The sequence below is a fragment of the Rana temporaria genome, chromosome 9 (assembly GCF_905171775.1).
Source record: "Rana temporaria chromosome 9, aRanTem1.1, whole genome shotgun sequence".
In the NCBI taxonomy this organism is placed as follows: domain Eukaryota; kingdom Metazoa; phylum Chordata; class Amphibia; order Anura; family Ranidae; genus Rana; species Rana temporaria.
This window is the reverse complement of record NC_053497.1, coordinates 146,932,781-146,956,357: the sequence shown is the minus strand read 5'-3', so window position 1 is coordinate 146,956,357 and position 23,577 is coordinate 146,932,781. Positions and strand designations below refer to the sequence as shown.

The window sequence follows — 23,577 nt, the reverse complement described above, 5'->3', positions numbered from 1 at the left end:
GCTGACATGGAAATATAAAAAATCAAAAATGACTAAGGATCCAATCTGATTCTAAAGCTTTGAGCCCCGCCTATGTATCAAAGCATGCAAAATCACTACAAGACTCCATGATAATGCATAGATTAATTGAATTGTATCACAACAGGGTGGAACTGTGATACAGAAATGGTAGGCAGAGTGCCACGTTCTAACTAAATTGGAAAACTGCATTTGAACAATATCATGGACTTTATAGGCACAGAGTACACAAGGCTTGATAAAAAAAGGTTATTTCTCTTTATTACAAAAAATTATTACAATATGAACATAGTATAAAATAGCACAATACAAATATTGCATAGCGAATATACATATCACCACCATAACCACCAAGACCCATTCCTGGTAGGAGGGAAGCGTCAGAAAGGAACAATAGCCAATATCCATTCAGGCTTGGTGTGGGTAAATGTGGTAAAATAACGCTCTACATGTTGCGCGCATCATCACTTTCTCAGGAGCTTAGGCAGATATTCTAAATAAAAAGAAACAAAAAATAATTTATACGGTAACAATCAACTCTAAATGTAGTCATACTGATGTCAAACATGCCATTGATTATCAACCCTCCAGCAAGCGCGGACCACCAAAACCCCACAACATAGTAACACAAGAGCAAACCACAAATACGGAGATGCGCATATTTACACAGGTAACCGCCACCCACACATAGTGATATATTGGAGGTTATTTACTAAAGGCAAATCCACTTTGCACTGCAAGTGCAAAGCGTACTTGAAATCGCACTGCAAGGAAAATAAAAAAACAGCATTTTAGCTTGCACATGATTGGATGATAAAATCAGCAAACCTTTCCCTTTTTTCAGATCTACCCCTCAGATTTACAGCAACTGCACTTCCAAGTGCACTTTCAGTGCAATTTCAAGTGCAATTTGCACTTGTAGTTTGCACTTGTAGTGCAAAGAGGATTTGCATTTCGTAAATAACCTCCATAGTGACATATAGGGGGTTATTTACTAAAGGCAAATCCACTTTGCACTACAGGTGCACTTGAAAGTGCAGTCGCTGTAGATCTGAGGGGGACATGAAAGGGAAAAAAAAAAAACATTTTGGCTTGCACATGATTGGATGGTAAAATCAGCAGAGCTTCCCCTCATTTCAGATCTTCCCCTCAGATCTACAGCAACTGTACTTCCAAGTGCACTTTTGCCTTTCGTAAATCAACCCCATAGTCTGCCAAAACTCTAATAACTTTGATAATGTTTTATTAATGGTAACAATAAGGTTTCGACTTGGTACAAAATAAAAGGATATAAAAAATAAACTGCAAATTTAGCACACAGACAGCGTGGTTACTCTAATGTCATAAATCATATATAATCATTATATATTTGTTAGCCATATCAAGGCAACAAATTTAAATGAGGGATTCCCCAGAATTGACTACAACCTGGATATTTATAGAGCTTAATAAAGGAACTCAGCAAGGACTTATTCATTCAATGTATCCTGGACACTGTATCGAAGTCTCAAAGAAAATATCTGTAATGTCTGTGTCTCATTGAAGCCAGGAGCACGTATTGCATCTAGGCGTTCAATCCATAATGTCTTTTTTTGGAGAATGCGTTTATCTCAATTGCCACCCCTGGGATCTTTGGGGACCACCGCTAAGACAATAAAGGATACAAAGGAAGTGTTGATTTTATGATATAGGTAAAGATGTCTACTCATCGGGGTCAGCATTTTACCGTTGGCTGAATAGTAGACATGATCGTTTAATCTCTGCCTGAGCAGTCTTCCCAATGTAGAATGCTCCGCACTTGAAGAGCATCAAATAAACAACCCCTGGGTGTCACAATGTGCAAAGAATCTGGGGGTGAATAATTCTCTTTTGGGAAGCATGAAAGAGGTGCCCGTGCAGACCCATGGACAGAAGGTGCATTTTCTACATTTAAAAAGGCCCTTAGATTGTCTCAGGGGAAGTAGTGACTAGAGGTGAGCCAAATTATTATGTTTGTTTATTTAGAATATCTGTCTAAGCTCCTGAGGAAGTGCTGGTGCAACATGTAGAGCGTTATTATACCACATCTACCCACACCAAGCCGGATTGGAAATTGGCTATTGTTCCTATTGGACGCCTCACGCCTACCAGGAATGGGTCTTGGTGGTTATGGTGGTGTTATCTAAATTCTCTAGGCAATAATTGCATTGTGCTGATTTATACTAATGTGTAGGTTTTAATCTTTTTTTCGAATAAAGTAAAATGACCTTTTATGAAGCCTTGTGTACTCTGTGCCTATAAAGTCCATGATATTGTTCAAGTGCAGTTTTCCAATGTAGTTAGGACGTGGCACTTTCCCTGCCATTTCTATATCACAGTCCCACCCTGTTGTCATTTAATCTATGCATTATCATGGAGTCTTGCAGTGATACATTTACACAGCTCAAAGCTTTAGAATCAGATTGGATCCTTAGTAATTTTTGATATTTCCATGTCAGCATTTTGTTGTAGTCAGGGTATACAGATGTTCTGCTTTGTTACAGATCAGCTGCAGCTTTCATAACAAGGCAAGGCGATGCGAAATGCATCATAGTGTTAGATGAGCCAAATAAAGCAAGTGATGCAAATGATTCAGATTTCTCCTGCCATGGCAGGTGGTGAAGGGAGTTATTAGAGATCGATTCTGAGCCTTTTACAGCATCAGAAGCATTTGGTATGTGACATAGAAAGCAGATATGTGTGTGGAGGCTGGTTGTTCTCTTTTGTAAGGCAAAAAGAGGAATGTTTCCCCATGCATGCGATGCATCCAGTGGTGTTCAGGATTGGGAAGAAGATTATAGCAGGTCTGGTGGTGTCTGTGTTTTACCCACAGAAAAGGGAATGATCCCTTCACTGCACTTGTGCTATAATAAAGTGTAAAAGAGGAAAGCAGCAGCAGCAGGTTCAGTGGCTTGGCAGTTTTCATCAGAAGGCTGGCCAGTTCTCCTGTCTTGTTTGATTACTAATCTGCCTTTGTGGGAGTATAATTTTAAGTGACTAAACCTGATTCCGTTTTCACACATATCCCTGTGTACCGTATCTCGAGATCCGATTTTTGTTTTTTCTTTCCCCCTTACCTGTTATGCAGGGTTTACTCACCTGCCCAGCAAATCCATCATTGTTCTGCTACCGACTGCTGCTCTGCTGTCACAAGATGGTTCCTGCACTGGCATGTCCCCCTCTATGTCATCAGGAGCCAGCTGCCTCTTCAAGGTTCTTGCAACTAGCACATGACGACACACCACCAGGTCTGCTCTCCAGCCACAGTCCTTGAGCTTTCAGCCTCCAGGGCTATGCGATGGGGATATCTCAGGAGATTGGAGCATGACATATCATCCAGGAGGCAAGGGGTGGGCTGTTGAAAGGAGGGTTGCTGGGAGGTAAAGCCCATTTTGGAAGTGAATGTCCTCTTTAGGCTCACCATACACCCTACGAGCAGTGATAAACTCAGATGTGTACGGTCCAGTCATTTGCCTGTAGCTGCCGTATGTGCGGCTGCGAAGCGAGTAATGCCCTAGCTTCAGACGATTGACCCGTACAGGTGATAGCTTCTTGGCGGACTCGCACATGTGGGTCTGGATCCTGGTCCGAACTCACCCAAGCTCATCACAATTAACAAGCTGACTATACTACCTTTGTACCATCTGCTTTAAATTGATCAAAATTGTGTCATATAGAGATTTGCTTAACTATGCAATCAGTTTGTGTCCAGTCAGACAGGCCCTTGCACTACATCTGAAGAAAATTGTACTGCCAGTTAATAGCATGATTGTATTCCAACTAGTGTTGTATTCTCCATAATATGAAATAAGGAAAAAAGTCCATCAAGGAAAGTGGGAACCCCTCATAATGGCCACTTGGGAACTCCGTACAGAGCTCTCATCTGACAGAAATAGAAGAAACTGACAGGTGGTTTAAGGCTCTTTTCACATCAGCTTTCCAATCGGATCCCACGTCCGCTTTTAAGGTGGACCTGATTGGAAGCTCCATGCACCTCTTTGGGCAGGTAGATGTAAACAGACTTGTGTCAGTTTACCTCCACCTATCTCTGAGTCTGTCTGGGTATGAGTTATTTTCTATTTATTCTAGACCCAAATGTGATGGATTGAAGGTAGCCTGATGTAGGCGTTTGCATCTAGTCTACCATAGAGCCATCATGGGTCCTCCGCAGTCCGCTGTCAAAACTCTGACAAAGATCTGTCCCGGTCTACTCCGATTCAGCAGGAGAACTGCTTAGAGATCCAGAGCAAAGCGGCACCATGTGAAAGGACCTTACATGGCCGGCATCTACTGAAAACTGAAATATAATATGTAGATACAAAGGGAAAGCTGGCTATTGACTTTGGTCCAAAATCCAGCAAGGTCTCATCAAACATCCCTTCCTACTCTGAGGCCCCGTACACACGACCGAGTTTCTCGGCAGAATTCAGCCAGAAACTCGATCGGAGCCGCATTCTGCCAAGAAACCCGGTCGTGTGTACACTTTTGGCCGAGGAAGCCGATGAGGATCTCGTCGGGCCAAATAGAGAACATGTTCTCTATTTCCTCGTTAGTCAATGAGGAAACTTGGCTCGCCGAGATCCTCGGCGGCTTCACAAGGAACTTGACGAGCAAAACGATGTGTTTTGCCCGTCGAGTTCCTCGGACGTGTGTACGGGGCTTCACATCAATCCCCCGCCCAGCTGTTTACAATGTAGTAAACGTTAAATTTACAACCTACATTCATCTTGGACCCTGTAAGATTAGTAACATTCTACCCTTCCCCTGGCTTTAATGAATTGGATCAATATGCTTTGTCCTTCATTAATAGGTCAAAGGTCTTGGACTTGTTAGTCATATCTAGTGGTAAATTTCACATGTTTAACTTTTATACACACGTTTACAAAAATAAACAATAGCACAGCAATTGAAGGTTCATCCATCCACCTGGCTGATCAAAAAAAAAAGAAAGAAAGTTCCAAGTATGACCAGCTTTAGTGTAAATCACCAGTCTGAGCGGAAAATAAAAAATAAATTGTGCCTGTTAACCAGAGCTTTCAACAGGTTGAAAACCATCATGACAATTATGCAGTTGTGTAAAGTTGCACGATTTAATATGTTTGCTTTAAGCTGTGTCACTGGAACAAGTGTTCTCATTGGAAAATGTTCTCTTACCTCCTGATTTGTCAAATTTGGTATTTCTCTTCACTTTCTGTCTCTGTAACAAAGTTGGTCACCAAGACAAATGAAGAGCGCAAATCTCCCCATCGAGGGTAGAGAAAGCAAAACAAAACTGACAGGTTTTATCTGCTTTGATTGCATTTAAAACACGTTGGCTTTAGATACACTTTAACTGTGACTGGATCTGTCCATCGAGAAGTACAGATGGGGTACATGTTGGCATAGTCTTTGGAATAGCTTGAATTTTATTGTTGGGTAATGTGGATGCCAATGAGGAGGCTGACAGAGAGAGGTGAGGGGTGGCTGGAGAGATAAAGTCTTGCAGCTAAGAGTTATGCCCGTACACACGATCGGAATTTCCGTCGGGATAAACTCCGACTGATTTTTCTGATGAAATTCCATTCAAGCTGTCTTGCATACACACTGTCGCACCAAATTCCGACCAAAACTCGGTGACGTACAACACTAGGACGAGCCGAGAAAAATTAAGTTCAATGCTTCCGAGCATGCGTTGACTTGATTCTGAGCATGCATGTTTTTTTTCTCCATCGGAGTTCCATACAGACAATTGGAATTTGTGAAATAATTTTTTTTTCTTCAGAAAAAAAGAGAATATGTTCTCTTTCTAAGTCTGTCGGAATTTCCGATGGAAAAAATCCTACGGGGCACACACACGGTCGGAATATCCAGTGAAAAATTTCCGTCTGACTTTTTTCATTGGAAATTCCGATCGTGTGTAAAAGGCATAAGTGAAAGACCAAGATGGCAGTTATCAAGGTGAGAAATTAAGAAAGTATGATTTAGACCTTTGTTGGTCTCTTGACATAGGCATGGGTGTCTTTTGGATATGTTGTCCAGAAGTAAGTGGCAGCAACTGGGGATGTTTTGGACTTTAGGAATAATTGAGAAATCGGTTTCAAGGGTTACACCAAAGCAGCAAGCTTGTCCATACCATGTGAATACGGTACTTTTTTTAACAGAAAAGAACGAGTTGTAAAGTGGGTACGCTCCTCTACAGAATTGATTGCTATGTGAAATGTGGTTAACATTCTTTAACTTTGGATTACATCTGTAGATGTGAATACTTTTGGTATTGTGCATTATTGTTCATTATTTCAGTAAAATTATAGACAAACCTGGTTATCCTGCCATTTCTCAATCATTTCTGTTTTGGAATAAATAAGCTAGATTGCCGCTACGTCCTATATGTGCCCCCTTACATCTCTTTTCCTGTGCTGTTTGTTCATGCCCAAAGCCACTAATGATCGAACAGTATTTCGAAATGCAGGTAAATTGCACTTACTTGATCGTATTGAACAAACTTTAATTTGAAAACATTTAAAATCAAACATAGCAGAACTTCACTCTTTGCTACCTTATCTAAAATTCCTCATTTACCACATTTGTAAATTATTATAATTTATATTTTATTTACAAATACTTTTCCTTTCTTTACAAAATAGCTGGAGCTTCCAACTTTCTTGCGAATGATGTAGCCTCAGCTAACCACAGTCTCCTGGGATGCTTGCGTCATGCATCTTAGGAAGCTTTGGAGAATTGTATTCCACACTGCTGGACAATGTAAATCACAGTGTGTCTTCAGGGTATCGGCAAGAACTAGGAAGAGATAGCTTGCTTCTTGATGATGTAAGGTTAGAAGATAGCAGCACTGGACCCAGTGTGTGGCAGCAGAGCAGTGGATTACACGATACAACGCTGGATTTGCCAGGCATGTATGTTTTTTTCAGACAACCCAGTGGACCCAAGGTGAAAGGCATAAAAAATCTAACGAAGAGTGAAGTTCCCCTAAGGCAGCCTTTCTCAACCTTTTCACCACAGAGGAACCCTTGAAGTAACTTTCTAGTCTCAGGGAACCCCTGCTAAAAATTACTATATCTACAACTCATGATACTTTAATGTGATGGTCAGCCAGTAGAATGCTCCTTACACTTGTGGTCATTGGAAAGAATTCCCCCTTACAAATAGATAAAAAGATCACTGGTGTCAGTGGGAACTTATCTGAAAGGTAGAAATTGCTCATGGAACCCAAAGTAACATCTGAAGGAACCGTAGGGTTCCAATGTACCCTGTTTGAGAAACCCTGATCTAAGGTCTTGTGCGCACTAGGCTCTTTTCAAATGCATTTAGGCGTGTTTAGATGCGTTCAGGTGCATTAAACATTTATTAATTTAATTGGCCAGAATATTAATTTATTCTGGCTTTTGAAATGAATAAGCGCTAAATGCCCCTAACGTTCAGGAGCGTCAGGCATTTTTTCTGCCCAAATGTCCCTCTCCTTAGCATAATTTTGGTGCATTTAGATTTTAGTCACTAAACACCTCTCCCCCCAAAGTCCTCTAAAAATCTATGGCCCAGATTCACGAAGCAGATACGACGGTGTATCTCAGATACACCATCGTATCTCGGATTTTTTCTGGTCCTATCTATGCACCTGATTCATAGAATCAGATACGCATAGATAGGGCTGAGATCCGACAGTGTCACACTGTGTTACACTGTCGGATCTTTTTTTTGAATTAAAAATGGCGCCGGGGGCGTTCCCGCTGATTTACACTGAATAATATGTAAATCAGCGAGATACGCGAAATTCACGACCGTACGCGGACCCGTCGCAGTGTTCTTACGTCGTTTCCGTAGCGCGGTACCCGTCGTATACTTACCCCTGCTAAAAGCAGGGGTAAGTATTGTTAAGTATGGCCGTCGTTCCCGCGTCGATTTTGAAATTTCCTACGTCGTTTGCGTACGCCGATTCACGAACACGCGCGTCGCAAGTCTAGCTCACGTCGCAACCACTGACGTCCTATTGACGTCAGTGGGAGCAATGCACGCCGGGAAATTCCCCGGACGACGCATGCGTATTTAAATCGGCGCGGGAGCGCGCCTGATTTAAATATGACACTCCCCTAGCCGCGGAATTTGAATTCCGCTGGGGGATTTAGGATCCGCCGTCGCAAGTTTGGAGGTAAGTGGTTTGTGAATTAGCCACTTGCCTCCTAAACTTGCGGGAGCGGATCTTAATTCACGTAGATCGAGCGGATCTATAGATCCGCTGAGCTACGTGAATCTGGCCCTATATGTGCTTGGACAAATACGGGTTGATTTACTAAAACTGAAGAGCGCAAGATCTGGTGCAGCTCTGCATAGAAATCAATTAGCTTCCAGGTTTTTTCATTAAAGCTTAACCAAACAAGCTGAAGTTAAAATGTGATTGGCTACCATGTACATCTGCACCAGATTTTGCACTCTCCAGTTTTAGTAAATCAACCCTACAGGCTGACATACAGGGGTGTTTAAGGAAAAAAAACTAACTGCAAACGTCTGTAAAATGGGCGTTTGACAGCTGCAGTGTGTATGAGGCCTAAAACTGGCCAAAGATGAGTCCGTATTTTTCATTCAACCAATTCAAAAACTGACCCAATTCCTCCATCCACACATTCATCCTCCCCAATGTGTCTTAGTATTCTGACAGCACGGAGACTTCCCCAGCATCTGAATACACTGATCAGTGCTGCAGGCTATTGATCAAGCAGAAATGTTTACAGGCTGATCTGTACATTCATTTCTGTTCAACTACAGTGCCCATACATGGTTTGATATTTGGCCAGTCCCTGCTGACCCAGCTAAATTTCAATCCATGTGTGGTCAGCTTAACTGCTAGTGGACGCTCTGTTGTATATAAGGTCCCTTTCGTAAATGGGCACTCTGCTGTGTTCAACAAGGAAACCATGAGCATAACCCCTGGTGAATCAGAGCAGAATGGGACAAATGTCAGTTTTGTGACTCGCATGGTCAGTAAATTTTTGTCCACATTTTGAGACACACTGTGGAGGACCCACAATGGCTCTTTGGCCAGCTGGTTGTAAATGGGCACAAGTCCGCTTATAGCAGGCTACCTACGATCTGTCACGTTTAGGTTTGGAAAACGTAAAATTAAATGGTCTTTTCTGTTTTGTTTTTTGCACCTGGATGTACTCTGAGCTAAGCGGATGTTTAGGAAAACAAGTCTGGCTGCCCATAGAACTGCATGGAGCTTTTGATCAGATCCGCCTAAAAAACTGACAGACGGACCTCAATGGAAAGCCTATATCAGGGGTGTCCAAACTTTTTCAAAAGAGGGCCAGATTTGATGAAGTGAACGTGCGTGAGGGCCGACCATTTTGCCTGACATTCTTTGAAATGTTAAAATTTGGTCTAAGTGTGTTCGTCCGAGTACTAATACACTGCCCAACAAGAATTATCTTGCCTTTGTGGCTGTGTGTGGTGAAGAGATAAGCCTCTGGCATGTTATTTGGCTATACCATATTTATCGGTGTATAACATGCACCTTCACTTTAAGAGGGAAGTTTCAGGAAAAAAATGAAATTTTAAATAAAGAACTTGAGCAAAATAAGGGTCAGTGCCCATCTGCAGCCCAATCAGTGCCCATCTACAGTCTAATCAGTGCCCATCTGCAGCCCCACCGTTGCCATGAATGCAGCCCCCCCCCCATTGCCATGAATGCAGACCCACCGTTGCCATGAATGCAGAGCCACCATTGCCATGAATGCAGAGCCACCGTTGCCATGGATGCATCACCCCCATTGCCAGGAATGCAGCACCCCCATTGCCAGGAATGCAGCACTCCCATTGCCATGAATGAAGACTCACCATTGTCATCAGTGTAGCCTGATTGATGCCCATCTGCAACCTTTGAGGGGACAGGGACGGGCCAAGTGCCAACAAAATACATACAGCAGAATCTGTTTTCTCGGCGGCCTCTTTAATACAAAGTCCCGCCTCCTGTGATGGACAGATCAGTCGTCCAATGGCAGCGCAGGAGACAGGACTTCCTATTACAGAGGCCACTGTTCCATTCAGTAAATTCACCTGTAGGTATGGCACTCATCCCGCCTCCTCCCTGTCCGCTCCAAGGCAGCCAGCATGTATATCTTTTGTGGTCCCCGGAGTTCATTGGGGGCCACAAAAGATATGCATGTCCAAATTACCAGGTGGGCCATTCAAAACAGGAACACGGGCCACGATTGGCCCGCGGGCCGGACTTTGGACATGCCTGGCCTATATGAAAGGGGCCTTGGGTATCACTACTACTTTACAATTTAAGTGAGGACAGAAGATTGTTTGGATTGATTTTGGAATGTTTACATTTTAAGAAAATTTGTGGAGAAATTTGTTTGTTTTATCCCTAATTACCTCCTATAACATATTTATTAAGGAATGTCCTCCCTGGCCCAAAAAAACAGATGCATTGTTTTATTGTTGACCTAAATCCAGATTCATCTTGCAAAGCAAAAACACTGGGATTAGAGAAGTACAAAGCCTGTGGGTACGAAATGGTTAATGTACAAGATGTGAAACAATTCATGGAAGAAATCATTCCTGATTTCAGACATCTGTTCAGTTGTGTTTGAGTGTTCAGACATCGGATTCTTCCTCCTGCTCTTTGTTTCAGTGAGCGAGGATTGAGTCTTATCTTCATTGTTTCCTTTCCACTATCTTCCATTTTCCTTCCCCCCCCTATCTTCCATTTTCCTTCCCCCCTGCCTCATCTTCCTCTCACATTCTGCTCTGCTATTCTCTCACTTTTAGGCACTGCACCATTACTGTGACAGTTATCTTTAATGACAGTATCTCGGCCCTCTTCCTACTTTGCTGACTTGTTTCCATGGTAATGGATGGTTCATATTTCCCCATCAGGCTCTGAGAAGGAACAAGAGTCTTATGCATAGGGCCCAGCCCAGACAAGCCACTGGCTGGGGGGTACTTAGTCCTGTCACATGGGATATTTTTATTTAGGACGGCTGATTGGTTGAAGAAGCAAATTTCCACTGCAATGCTTATAGCTGTTAAATAATGTCTAAGCAGCATGAACACGAATGATAATGTGCACTGTGCACAAGTAGCCTTATAGCAATCAATTAGGTATCAGTTTTTGTTGGTGTAGACGGAATATTAGGTTATAATACCTGATTGGGTTACTATAGATTACTATGTATGTAAATGGTATAAACTGGAAAAAAAAAGTGTTTGCCCTGTTTAATAGCTAGTGGAAAAAATGGTGTCAATAATTGTGTACAATACTTTCAACATATATTATATAGGATTATGACATAACAAAAAAGCTTAATGTACCACAAAAATATAAAAAATTATATTCACTTTATATAAAAAAAAATGCAAATAATTACCCTAAATGAGCCAGCATGTGAAAAGAGTTAAATTAGTGTTGCTCCTGTGTAACTAAACAGGAGGACATGGGGCTCACCGTCATAATAGTATCCAAAGGCTATGCAAATCTCAGTCATTCAGAAAATATATTTAGGTGAAGAATTTGACAGCAAGAAGACCTTTTCATAAATATATAGATATATATAGAGATATATAGATACAGTATATACAGTGTCTTGCGAAAGTATTCGGCCCCCTTGAACTTTGCCACCTTTTGCCACATTTCAGGCTTCAAACATAAAGATATAAAACTGTAATTTTTTTTGAAGAATCAACAGCAAGTGGGACACAATCATGAAGTGGAACGAAATGTATTGGATATTTCAAACTTTTTTAACAAATAAAAAACTGAAAAATTGGGCGTGCAAAATTATTCAGCCCCCTTAAGTTAATACTTTGTAGCGCCACCTTTTGCTGCGATTACAGCTGTAAGTCGCTTGAGGTATGTCTCTATCAGTTTTGCACATCGAGAGACTGAAATTTTTGCCCATTCCTCCTTGCAAAACAGCTCGAGCTCAGTGAGGTTGGATGGAGAGCATTTGTGAACAGCAGTTTTCAGTTCTTTCCACAGATTCTCGATTGGATTCAGGTCTGGACTTTGACTTGGCCATTCTAACACCTGGATATGTTTATTTGTGAACCATTCCATTGTAGATTTTGCTTTATGTTTTGGATCATTGTCTTGTTGTAAGACAAATCTCCGTCCCAGTCTCAGGTCTTTTGCAGACTCCATCAGGTTTTCTTCCAGAATGTTCCTGTATTTGGCTCCATCCATCTTCCCATCAATTTTAGCCATCTTCCCTGTCCCTGCTGAAGAAAAGCAGGCCCAAACCATGATGCTGCCACACCATGTTTGACAGTGGGGATGGTGTGTTCAGGGTGATGAGCTGTGTTGCTTTTACGCCAAACATAACGTTTTGCATTGTTATGAAAAAGTTTGATTTTGGTTTCATCTGACCAGAGCACCTTCTTCCACATGTTTGGTGTGTCTCCCAGGTGGCTTGTGGCAAACTTTAAACGACACTTTTTATGGAAATCTTTAAGAAATGGCTTTCTTCTTGCCACTCTTTCATAAAGGCCAGATTTGTTCAGTATACAACTGATTGTTGTCCTATGGACAGAGTCTCCCACCTCAGCTGTAGATCTCTGCAGTTCATCCAGAGTGATCATGGGCCTCTTGGCTGCATCTCTGATCAGTCTTCTCCTTGTATGAGCTGAAAGTTTAGAGGGACGGCCAGGTCTTCGTAGATTTGCAGTGGTCTGATACTCCTTTCATTTCAATATTATCGCTTGCACAGTGCTCCTTGGGATGTTTAAAGCTTGGGAAATCTTTTTGTATCCAAATCCGGCTTTAAACTTCTCCACAACAGTATCTCGGATGTGCCTGGTGTGTTCCTTGTTCTTCATGATGCTCTCTGTGCTTTAAACGGACCTCTGAGACTATCACAGTGCAGGTGCATTTATACGGAGACTTGATTACACACAGGTGGATTCTTTTTATCATCATTAGTCATTTAGGTCAACATTGGATCATTCAGAGATCCTCACTGAACTTCTGGAGAGTTTGCTGCACTGAAATAAAGGGACTGAATAATTTTGCACGCCCAATTTTTCAGTTTTTTATTTGTTAAAAAAGTTGGAAATATCCAATAAATTTCATTCCACTTCATAATTGTGTCCCACTTGTTGTTGATTCTTCAAAAAAAAATACAGTTTTATATCTTTGTTTGAAGCCTGAAATGTGGCCAAAGTTCAAGGGGGCCGAATACTTTCGCAAGGCACTGTATATATCTATATATATAAGGAGTAAGCTCGGTAGCGGGGGTGTGTGACCCTCTGGATGGGTTCACTACACACTGAACTATACAGAAAGGCAGTCGAAGACGGTTGAAAACAAAGATTTTGGTTTATTCTTCCATCTTGCTGGAAACAAGTGCAAGCATCCAAACCGCATAAACAAAATCAAACATAAAATAAACCCTGGCCACTTTGGGCGTCTACCTTCACCACACAGGAACCTATCTATGGAGTCTGGCACAGCCTACTGCTGGGTAGACACTGCTGGTCATACAGCAGAAAACAATAGTCTTTTTGATTTTTATCACACAGAAAAATCAACAGCACCTCACCTCTTCAGAAGTATTTCAGCTCACTGCTCTCCTTCACTCAGAAAGCCTCAGGATGTAGCAATCAGTAGTAATCCTCTGGATTACTTTATAGAGGCCTTAATTGCCTCATTCTGAACAGCTGAAGTTTTCCAATGCCCTTAAACCTTTCTGGCTACTTCTGCAGCCGACAGCTGATAATAAGTGGTGTATTGTCTAAACAAGGCAGAAATGTATCTCCCGTTTGTGACAACACCCACAGATTTACCTGACTTCCTGTCACAATACACACAGGTGAAACTTGAAAAATTTGAATATCGCAAAAGTTCATTTATTTTACTAATGCAACTTAAAAGGTGAAACTAATATATGAGATGGACTCATTATATGCAAAGCATAATGGTTCAAGCCGTGATTTGCCATAATGTTGATGATTATGGCTTACAGCTCAGGAAAACCTCAAATCCACAATCTCGGAAAATTAGAATATTACATGCAATCAATAAAACAAGGATTGTACATAGAACAATATCGGACCTCTGAAAAGTATAAGCATGCATATGTACTCAGTACTTGGTTTGGGCCCCTTTTGCAGCAATTACTGCCTCAATGCAGCGTGGCTTGGAAGCTATCAGCCTGTGGCACTGCTGAGGTGTTATGGAAGACCAGGATGCTTCTATAGCGGCCTTCAGCTCTTCTGCATTGTTCAGTCTCATGTCTCTCATCTTTCTCTTGGCAATGCACCATAGATTCTCTATGGGGTTCAGGTCAGGCGAGTTTGCTGACCAATCAAGCACAGTAATCCCACGGTCATTGAACCAGGTTTTGGTATATTTTGCAGTGTGGGCAGGTGCCAAGTCCTGCTGGAAAATGAAGCATCCACATAGAGCTCGTTTGCAAAAGGAAGCACGAAGTGCCCCAAAGTCTCCTGGTAGACGGCTGCGTTGACCCCGGACTTAATGAAGCACAGCGGACCAACACCTGCAGATGACATGGCTCCCAAAATCAACACTGACTGTGGAAACTTCACACTGGTCTTCAAGCATCTTGCAGTGTGTGCCTCTCCATTCTTCCTCCATACTCCGGCTCCTTGGTTTCCAAATGAGATGCAAAGTTTGCTCTCATCAGAAAAGAGGACTTTGTACCACTGAGCAACAGATCAGGTGTGTTTTTCTTTAGCCCAGGTAAGACGCTTCTGAAGTTCTTTGTTGTTCAGGAGTGGCCTGACGAGGAATACGACATTTGAAGCCCATGTCCAGGATCTGTCTGTGTGTGGTGGCTCTTGATGCTCTGACTCCAGCCTCAGTCCACTCCTTATGAAAGTCCTCAACACTTTTGAATAGACTTTTCCTGACAATCCTCTCCAGGCTGCGGTCATCCCTGCTGCTTGTGCACCTTTTTTCTTCCACACTTTTCCCTTCCACATAACTTTCTATTAATGTGCTTTGATACAGCACTTTGGGAACATCCAACTTCTTTTGCAATTACCCTTTGAGGCTTTCCCTCCTTATGGAGGGTGTCAATGATGGTCAGGTCAGCAGTCTTTCCCTTGATTGTGATTTCTACTGAACCAGACTGAGAGACAATTTAAAGGCTCAGGAACCCTGTGCAGGTGTTATGGCTTAATTAGCTGATTAGAGTGTGACACTTTGAGCCTAGAATATTGCACCTTTTCACAATATTCTAATTTTCTGAGATTGTGGATTTGGGGTTTTCATGAGCTGTAAGCCATAGTCATAACAATTATGACAAATCACGGCTTGAACTAGCTTGCTTTGCACGTAATGAGTCTATTTCATATATTAGTTTCACCATTTAAGTTGCATTAGTGAAATAAATGAACTTTTGCACGATATTCAAATTTTTCGAGTTTCACCTGTATGTAGTGCAACTCCTGTTGGACCTGCACAAATAATGTTCAGGTCTTCCCCACAAGCTTTGCCCTGCAGCCAGGAACACAGGCTCATTCACATGTTTTTTCAATGATAAATTTAGCGGTGTTGTTTTTTCTTGTTTTTATTTTTGGAGAACTTGGATGGGGTTGGGGGAATTAGATGGGATATTCCAAAACATTAACTATTTACACTTGAGGACTTAGATATTCTTTCTGGAAAATCTGTTCTTGTAACAAACTGTAGACTTCAGTAGACTACAGTAGACTTCAGCTTTAAAGTGGTGGTTCACCCTTATTACCAACATTTTAGCATTAAATTAGGCATAGTAGCGCGAGCTACAGTATGCCTGTATTTATTTTTTTAGCCCCGTACTCACTGTGCAATCGTATAGATAAGATTCCGACTCCCCGCGGGGAATGGGCGTTCCTATGGAGAGGGAGGATGATTGACGGCTGGCTATGGCACGTCACTCTCCCCGAAAATAGCCGGAGTAGGTCTCGGCTCTTCACGGCGCTCTTCGCCGGCGTTTTCAGCGGACAGTCCGCTGCCGGATTTCTGTCTGATGGTTGTACACACCATCAAACAGAAATCCGCTCAGACACGATACGCCGTGACGTGGCCGCGCCGTCGCTGCGACGATTACGCGGCGACGTGCGTGGCCCTGGAAGGTCAATGCTTCCACGCAGGCGTCGAATCACTTTCGGCCGGGCGGGCATGTACGGTGAGTCTATACAGACTACCGAACATGTCCGACGGACAGGCTTCCAGCGGACATGTTTCTTAGCATGCTAAGAAATTTTTGTCCGCTGGAAAACGGTCGGCTGGACAAATGTCCGCTGGAAACCTGTCCGGTCGGCCGTACACACGACCGAACATGTCTGCTGAAACTGGTCCGCGGACCAGTTTCAGCGGACATGTTCGGTCGTGTGTACAGGGCCTTAACCTTGCACTAACAGTCAACTCTACGCTGGCCTAAACCCACACACTTAACCTGATACCTAACTTGTAACTCTTAACCTAACTCTTAAAATGAACCCATGACATTTAACTGTATTCCCTTCCCCCAACCTTAAAATGATACAAATTTTGTCTTAAATCTTTTGTTTCAAATCAACACTTAAAATTAACGCCTGGCACTGTCATCAGAGATTATTGGAATCTTTGAGAATTTGTAATTCCTTTTGTAACTTTGCAATGCTTTTTACCAGAATTATAATTTTAGTGTCATTTTAACAGTTACAAATTATAAATAAATTAACCCCCCTGGCGGTATTCCCGAGTCTAACTCGGGGTTAGATTTTTGTGCTAGGATCGGTAACCCCGAGTCAGACTCGGGCTGGCCACGCTGGATCCACAGGCATTGTTTACTTACCTTGTCCCTGGATCCAGCGATGCCACCGCGCTGTGTGAGCGAGCGGGTCCTCGCTTGATTCACACAGTGCCTCTGTGCGCCGCCGATCTCCGTTCCCTGCGACGTTACGACGCACAGGAGCGGAGAACGGCGCCAAATTCAAAAACGTAAACAAACACATTACATACAGTATACTGTAATCTTATAGATTACAGTACTGTATGTAAGAAATACACACCCCCCCCCTGTCCCTAGTGGTCTGCCCAGTGCCCTACATGTACTTTTATATAATAAAAACTGTTCTTTCTGCCTGCAAACTGTAGATTGTCCATAGCAACCAAAAGTGTCCCTTTATGTCAAAAATGGTTTTAGATCAGCTAGAAAACAGCGATAATAAATTATAATCACTTGCAGAATTGTGCGATAGCGATTTGTGGGGAAATTCGTCATAAAAAAATAAAAGTAATGACAGCAACAATTCTGCAACTGAGCAAATTTCAGTGATTTTGAGTTGATTACATTATTGAATAATTTTTATTATAATTATATTATTACTTGTTATAATTATTTATTATATTATAATTTATAATTTTTTTTAAAAAAAAATTCATACCAGGGATGCCTACTAGACTCTTGTTTGGTCAGATTTAAGTGAGTTATTCCTAAGAATTACAGGCCTACAGTATAAAACGCTAAGTTTCCTTGCAAATAATGGTACCGCTTTCAGCACCTTTTTTCTGAAAGAATCATACCGCCAGGGAGGTTAAAATATTTAACACTGATCAAAATAGAAAAAAACGACATTAACCACTTAGAGACCGCCGCACGACTATATACGTCGGCAGAATGGCACAGCCGGGCACATGGACGTATATATACGTCCCCTTTAAGAGCCCAGCCATGGGTCGCAAGCTCCGTGACCCCGCCTGCGGGAAACGCGGATCCGATCGCTGCAGGTGTCCCACGATCGGGTCACAGGAGCTGAAGAACAGGGAGAGGTGAGTGTGTAAACAAACCTTCCCCGTTCTTCTCTGTGGCAATGTCAGTGATCGTCTGTTCACATCCAGCCCCGCCCCCTACAGTTAGAAACACACATGAGGTTAACTCCTTCACTGCCATTGTCATTTGCACAGTAATCGATGCATTTTTATAGCACATTTCTCTGTGAAAATGACAATGGTCCCAAAAATGTGTCAAGAGTGTCCGATGTGTCCGCCATAATGTCAGTCACAAAAAAAAACGATGATCGCCGCCATAGTAGTAAAAATAAAATTATTAATAAAAATGCCATAAAACTATCCCCTATTTTGTAAACTTGATGTCCTCCAATGGCCCGCGATTGCGTTGTGCACAGGCAGAACGGGGAGATGCCTATGTAAACAAGGCATTTCTTCGTTATGACAGGAATCCAATGTTCTCAATAGTCGGGAACAGTGATCTCATGTCCCAGTAAGCCCACCCCCCCACAGTTAGAAACACTCATAGGGAACACATTTACCTCTTGATCACCCCCTAGTGTTAACCCCTTCCCTGCCAGTGACATATATACAATGATCAGTGGCTATTTTTATCTCTGGTCGCTGTATAAATGTCAATGGTCCCAAAAAAGTGTCCGATCTGTCCACCGCAATAAATTGCTAAACACCGCCATTAGTAGTAAAAGAAAAATACAAATAAAAATGCCATAAGTCTGTTCTCTATTTTGTAGATGCTATAATTTTTGTGCAAACCAATCAATAAACACTTATTGCAATTTTTTTTACCAAAAATATGTAGAATAATACATATTGGCCTAAACTGAGGAAAAAATATGTTTTAAAAAAATAAATGGGAGATATTTACTATAGCAGTACATTTTTCTTTGTTTTCAAAATTGTCAGTCTTTTTTTGTTTTTTGCCCAAAAAATAAAAACGGCAGAGGTAATCAAATACCACCAAAAGAAAGCTCTATTTGTGGGGAAAAAAAGGGCGTCAATTTTGTTTGGGTACAACGTTGCATGACTGCTTAATTGTCAGTTAAAGCAACGCAGTGTCAGATCGCAAAAACTGCTATGGTCACTGAGGGGGTAAAACCTTCCGGGGGTGAAGTGGTTAAACAAGATTTTCCTGCATCCCCCTCTTCGGCTGTTTGCTCAGTGTAAGGATCTACCTTTGTGTTATTTACATGCAGCTAAAGAAGTGACAGATTTATACCTAGTCTTTCTAGGTGCGTCACACACACAACGTTTTTACTCTTTTGTATATTTTCAGATTTTCCTCCACTTTTTAAACAGTGATTTGTGTTTTCCATGTGTATTCTCTTGAAGCAGAGAGCAAAAATAGTGAATGACGGAATAGGAAAGTACACACAGACTAGCATTCAGGATGTGGTTTTCGATACACTTGGATGAAGCTGATTAGGTCACTAAATGGTGAAGTAAGTCGCCGTGAGCAGAACTATAGAACATGTAACCTCTTCGGTAGACCACACTTGGGTCAAGGTTGACACTCCATTCCACAACTGATGGATATCTATGGTACTTCCTGTACTTAGAGGGACGTTTGATGGTTGCCACCCATAGTACAATGGTGAGCACCCTAGCTACGCAAGTGGGCACTCCATAGGGGATACACAGCAATGGCTAATTTGCTGCTCCAGTCTCAGTGGGGCACAGAGGGTTAGCGAAGGAAGCAGACAACCATCAAAAATAAAAATATATTTTTTAGCTGGTTTTCCACTTTAAAGTGCATCTTGGTCTGTAATATAACTGTCATGGTTTTTGATTATAATATAGATATTAAAAAAGGGGCTTGTTTAATGGGGGATCAACATGGAAATTCTTGCTGGTTGCCCGCTCACCAAACACAGTGTGGGGGATATAACCAAAGCATACTCAAAAACACTCAATACCCTGAGAAGGGCTCTATAATTAGAAAAAAATAACAGAAAAAAAGAAACAGAAAAAACCTCCCCAAAAATACAAAACATGTATAATAAAAAATGGGCAGACTCGGACTATTTGTTCTTTTTCTTTAGTCACTTTTCTGTTTCTATTGTTTATAGAAAGACCCCCTAAGCAAACAGTGGCCAATCCCCGCCTATCTGGCTAACCAGCAGAAAATTTATAGGAAAAAACATTAACATTAAACTTTAAAGGTTATACAAAAATAATCAAACATTTGTAAATTTACCATCCCTAATGATCCAAAGCAAAAACCTTCACCATGATCTTAGAAAAAAGACTACTTATGTAATACAGCTCTGAAGGTGTTTGTATAACGTTCTTTGATTTTTCGCTCAATAGCTGTGGGTGAAATGACGCGGCCTTTACCACTGTTTATACCTTTATTCGTTCACATGCAGTGCATTCTATGAATGGCGGTGTGCAGAAAGGTCCGGACCTATTGTTTTTATATTTTGAGACAATTTTGTATTTTTATAAGACTATTGTGAAGATTTTTGCTGAGGATCATTTTGGGTGGTAGATTTATTAATATTTTATTATTTTTGTATAATCTTAAAGCGGGAGTTCACCCTAAAAAAAAATTTTTAACCTTAGATTGATGCTCATTTTGTCTAGGGGAATCGACTAGTTTTAGAGAGCGATCTTCTCCGCCGCTTCCGGGTATGGTCTTCGGGACTGGGCGTTCCTATTTTGATTGACAGTCTTCCGACAGGCTTCCGATGGTCGCATCCATCGCATCACGAGTAGCCGAAAGAAGCCGAACGTTGGTGCGGCTCTATACGGCGCCTGCGCACCAACGTTCGGCTACTTTCGGAAAATCGTGACGCGATGGATGCGACCGTCGGAAGCCTGTCGGAAGACTGTCAATCAAAATAGGAACGCCCAGTCCCGAAGACCTTACCCGGAAGCGGCAGAGAAGATCGCTCTCTACAACGGTAAGTACAGCTTCGATTTTAAAAAAACTAGCCGATTCCCCTAGACAAAATGAGCATGAGTCTAAGGTTAAACATTGTAATTTCCGGGTGAACCTCCACTTTAAAATTTTATGGAATTGGTTAATAAAGAGATCTCTTTTTTTCATATAACCCTTATGCCGCGTACACACGATCGGTTTGTCTGATGGAAACTGTCTGATGGACCGTTTTCATCAGACGAACCGATCGTGTGTGGGCCCCATCGTTTTTTTATCCATCAGTTAAAAAACTAGGAACTTGTTTTAAAATTATCTGATGGTTGAACCCCCCCCCCCCCAAAAAAAGCGATAGTCTGTGGGCACGTCCATCGGTTAAAAATCCATGCATGCTCAGAATCAAGTCGATGCATGCTCGGAAGCATTGAACTTCATTTTTCTCAGCACGTCGTTGTGTTTTACATCACCACGTTCTGACACAATCGTTTTTTTAACTGATGGTGCGTAGGCAAGACTGATGAAAGTCAGCTTCATCGGATATCTGATGAAAAAATACATCAGACCATTTTCATCGGATGAACCGATCGTGTGTTTTTGAGGGTTTCTGATTCAGCCTTATGGAGACTCTCACTATCTGCTTCACTCTATGTAATGAACCATAAATTGAAAGTTAACAAGTAAAAGGGAAAAAAATAATCTTTGGGTAGATTGATCCAAAGATCTTCAAGCTTGAGTTTTGGTTTATACCAGTAAAAAAAATATCATAATTCCCATAATGCCAACTAGAAGCCTTTAATACATGATTCAAAAGTAACATCAGTGTAGCTTCCTCTTCTAATTGTCTGCTTTCAGTTTTGTACCAACAATGGAATGAAAAAATTGGGGAGGTTTGAGATATCATATCTTTAAAGTGGTAGTAAACTCTGTTATATCACTTATACCTACAGGTAAGCCTATAATAAACTTAAGCCCCATACACATGGTCGGACTTTTTGCCAAAATGAGCAAGTTTTCTAAAAAATCCGACCGTGTGTACGCTCCATTGGAAAAACTCTTTTGGTTTTCATCAGACAAAAGTTCACTCTACAAACGGACAAACTTTTCGGCAACAAAAGTCAGATGGTGCAAAGTCCGACCGTGTGTACAGGAATCCATTGGACTTTTGTCCGAAGTACAAATACGCATGCCCAGAACCAATGTTAAAATCAACCAACTATAGCAGAAGTTGGCCAAAGGATGGCGGTAAAGAGCAGAAAAACCACGTGATGTTGGGAAAGTTTTAGGAAAGTTTGCAGAAAAGTCAGAGTGTGTGTGTATGCTATGGGTGTGCCTGGCCAACTCCCTTCGGACAAAAATCCACGGAAAAGTTTGTTTGAAGTCTGACCGTGTGTACGAGGCTTTACACCAGGGGTCCTCAAACTACGACCCACCGGGGACTTGTAACCGGCCCACCCGACCCTGACCGGCAACGCCGGTTACACTGCAGGTTGTAACACAGCGATCCCGCTGTGTCACAGAGATGACCGTGTTAACAGTTCGGGCGCGCTGTGATAAATGTCCCGCCCTCCTCCTCCTAGACTAGCTTGTGTGATAGAGCCAGTGTTCTGTCTATCAGACAAGCTGGTCTAGGAGGAGGAGGGCGGGACATTTATCACAGCGCGCCAGAACTGTTACAAACACTGTGAGCACAGTGGGACCTTCACAGCAGTTGAGTGAACAGTGGCACAGTAAGGAGAAAGTGCTGTGAGGGGCTTACGATGGTGAGGGAGGGAGGGGGGGGCTTGCGATGGTGAGGGGGGCTGATATTGATGTGATGATGTAATAATGATGATGATGGTGGGGGGGGGGCTGATGATGATGATGGTGGGGGGCTGATGATGTAAAGATGATGATGATGGTGGGGGGGGCTGATGATGATGGTGGGAGGGGGCTTGCAATGGTGAGGGGGGGTTGCAATGAGGGGCTGATGATGGTGAGGGGGGGTTGCCAAGGTGAGGGGGGTTGCAATGAGGGGATGATGATGATGATGATGATGATGTAATGATGATTGGGGGGGCTTGCAATGATCTTGATCGGCTTGCAATTAATGATTGTGAGGGGGGGCTTGCAATGAGGGGCTTAAAATGATGAAGGGGAGGAATGCAATGATCGTGAGGGACTTGCAATAGTGAGGGGGGGGGGCTTAGGAAATTGTTTATAGTTTTTTTTTTATAGTCCGGCCCTCTAATGGTCTGAGGGACAGCGAACCGGCCCCCTGTTTAAAAAGTTTGAGGACCCCTGCTTTACACTGTTTAGGATATAATCGGAGTGCATGCAGCTGGTGACGACACCGGCACATGCGCTCTGAAGGTTCGTCATACAGTGCCGGACCTTCAGAGCCGGTGCTATAAACAGCGGCTTCCACACGCATGCGGAGGAGTGACATCATCACGCCGCCTGCCACTCATGTAGCTGGAGGCCCCTAACATGGAAGAAATACCGGGGGAAGATGGAAGCCCTCTCAGCGGTGACAATGCAGCGCTGAAGGGCTTAATTTTGAGGTAAGTCTTTGATGATGTGCTAGTATGCAATTCATTGCCTTGCAAGGGATTTTGTTTTTTCTTCAACTGCGGTTTACTACCATTTCAACGTTTAAGCATTGTTTGTTTGTTACGTTTAACCTCTCTGGCGGTATGATTCCTTCTGGTTTTAGGTGCTGGAAGCGGTACAATTATTTTGCATGGGAATTTGGTTTATGATATTGTAGACCTGCAATCCTTAGGAATAAATCACTTAAATCTGTCCAAACAAGAGTCTAGTAGACATCCTGGGTATGATAAAGTTTGAAACACAAAATCATAAATTATAATATAATAAATAACTATAAATAATTATAACAAATAATGTAATTATAATAAATATTATTCAATAATGTAATCAAATCAAAAAC

General features: G+C 42.1%; 1 protein-coding gene across 17 annotated transcripts in view; it reads left to right on the top strand.

The window, feature by feature from the left end:
* DNM1 (dynamin 1) overlaps positions 1–23,577 on the top strand; it is a 226,670-nt gene that overhangs the window by 27,617 nt on the left and 175,476 nt on the right. The window lies entirely within an intron of this gene.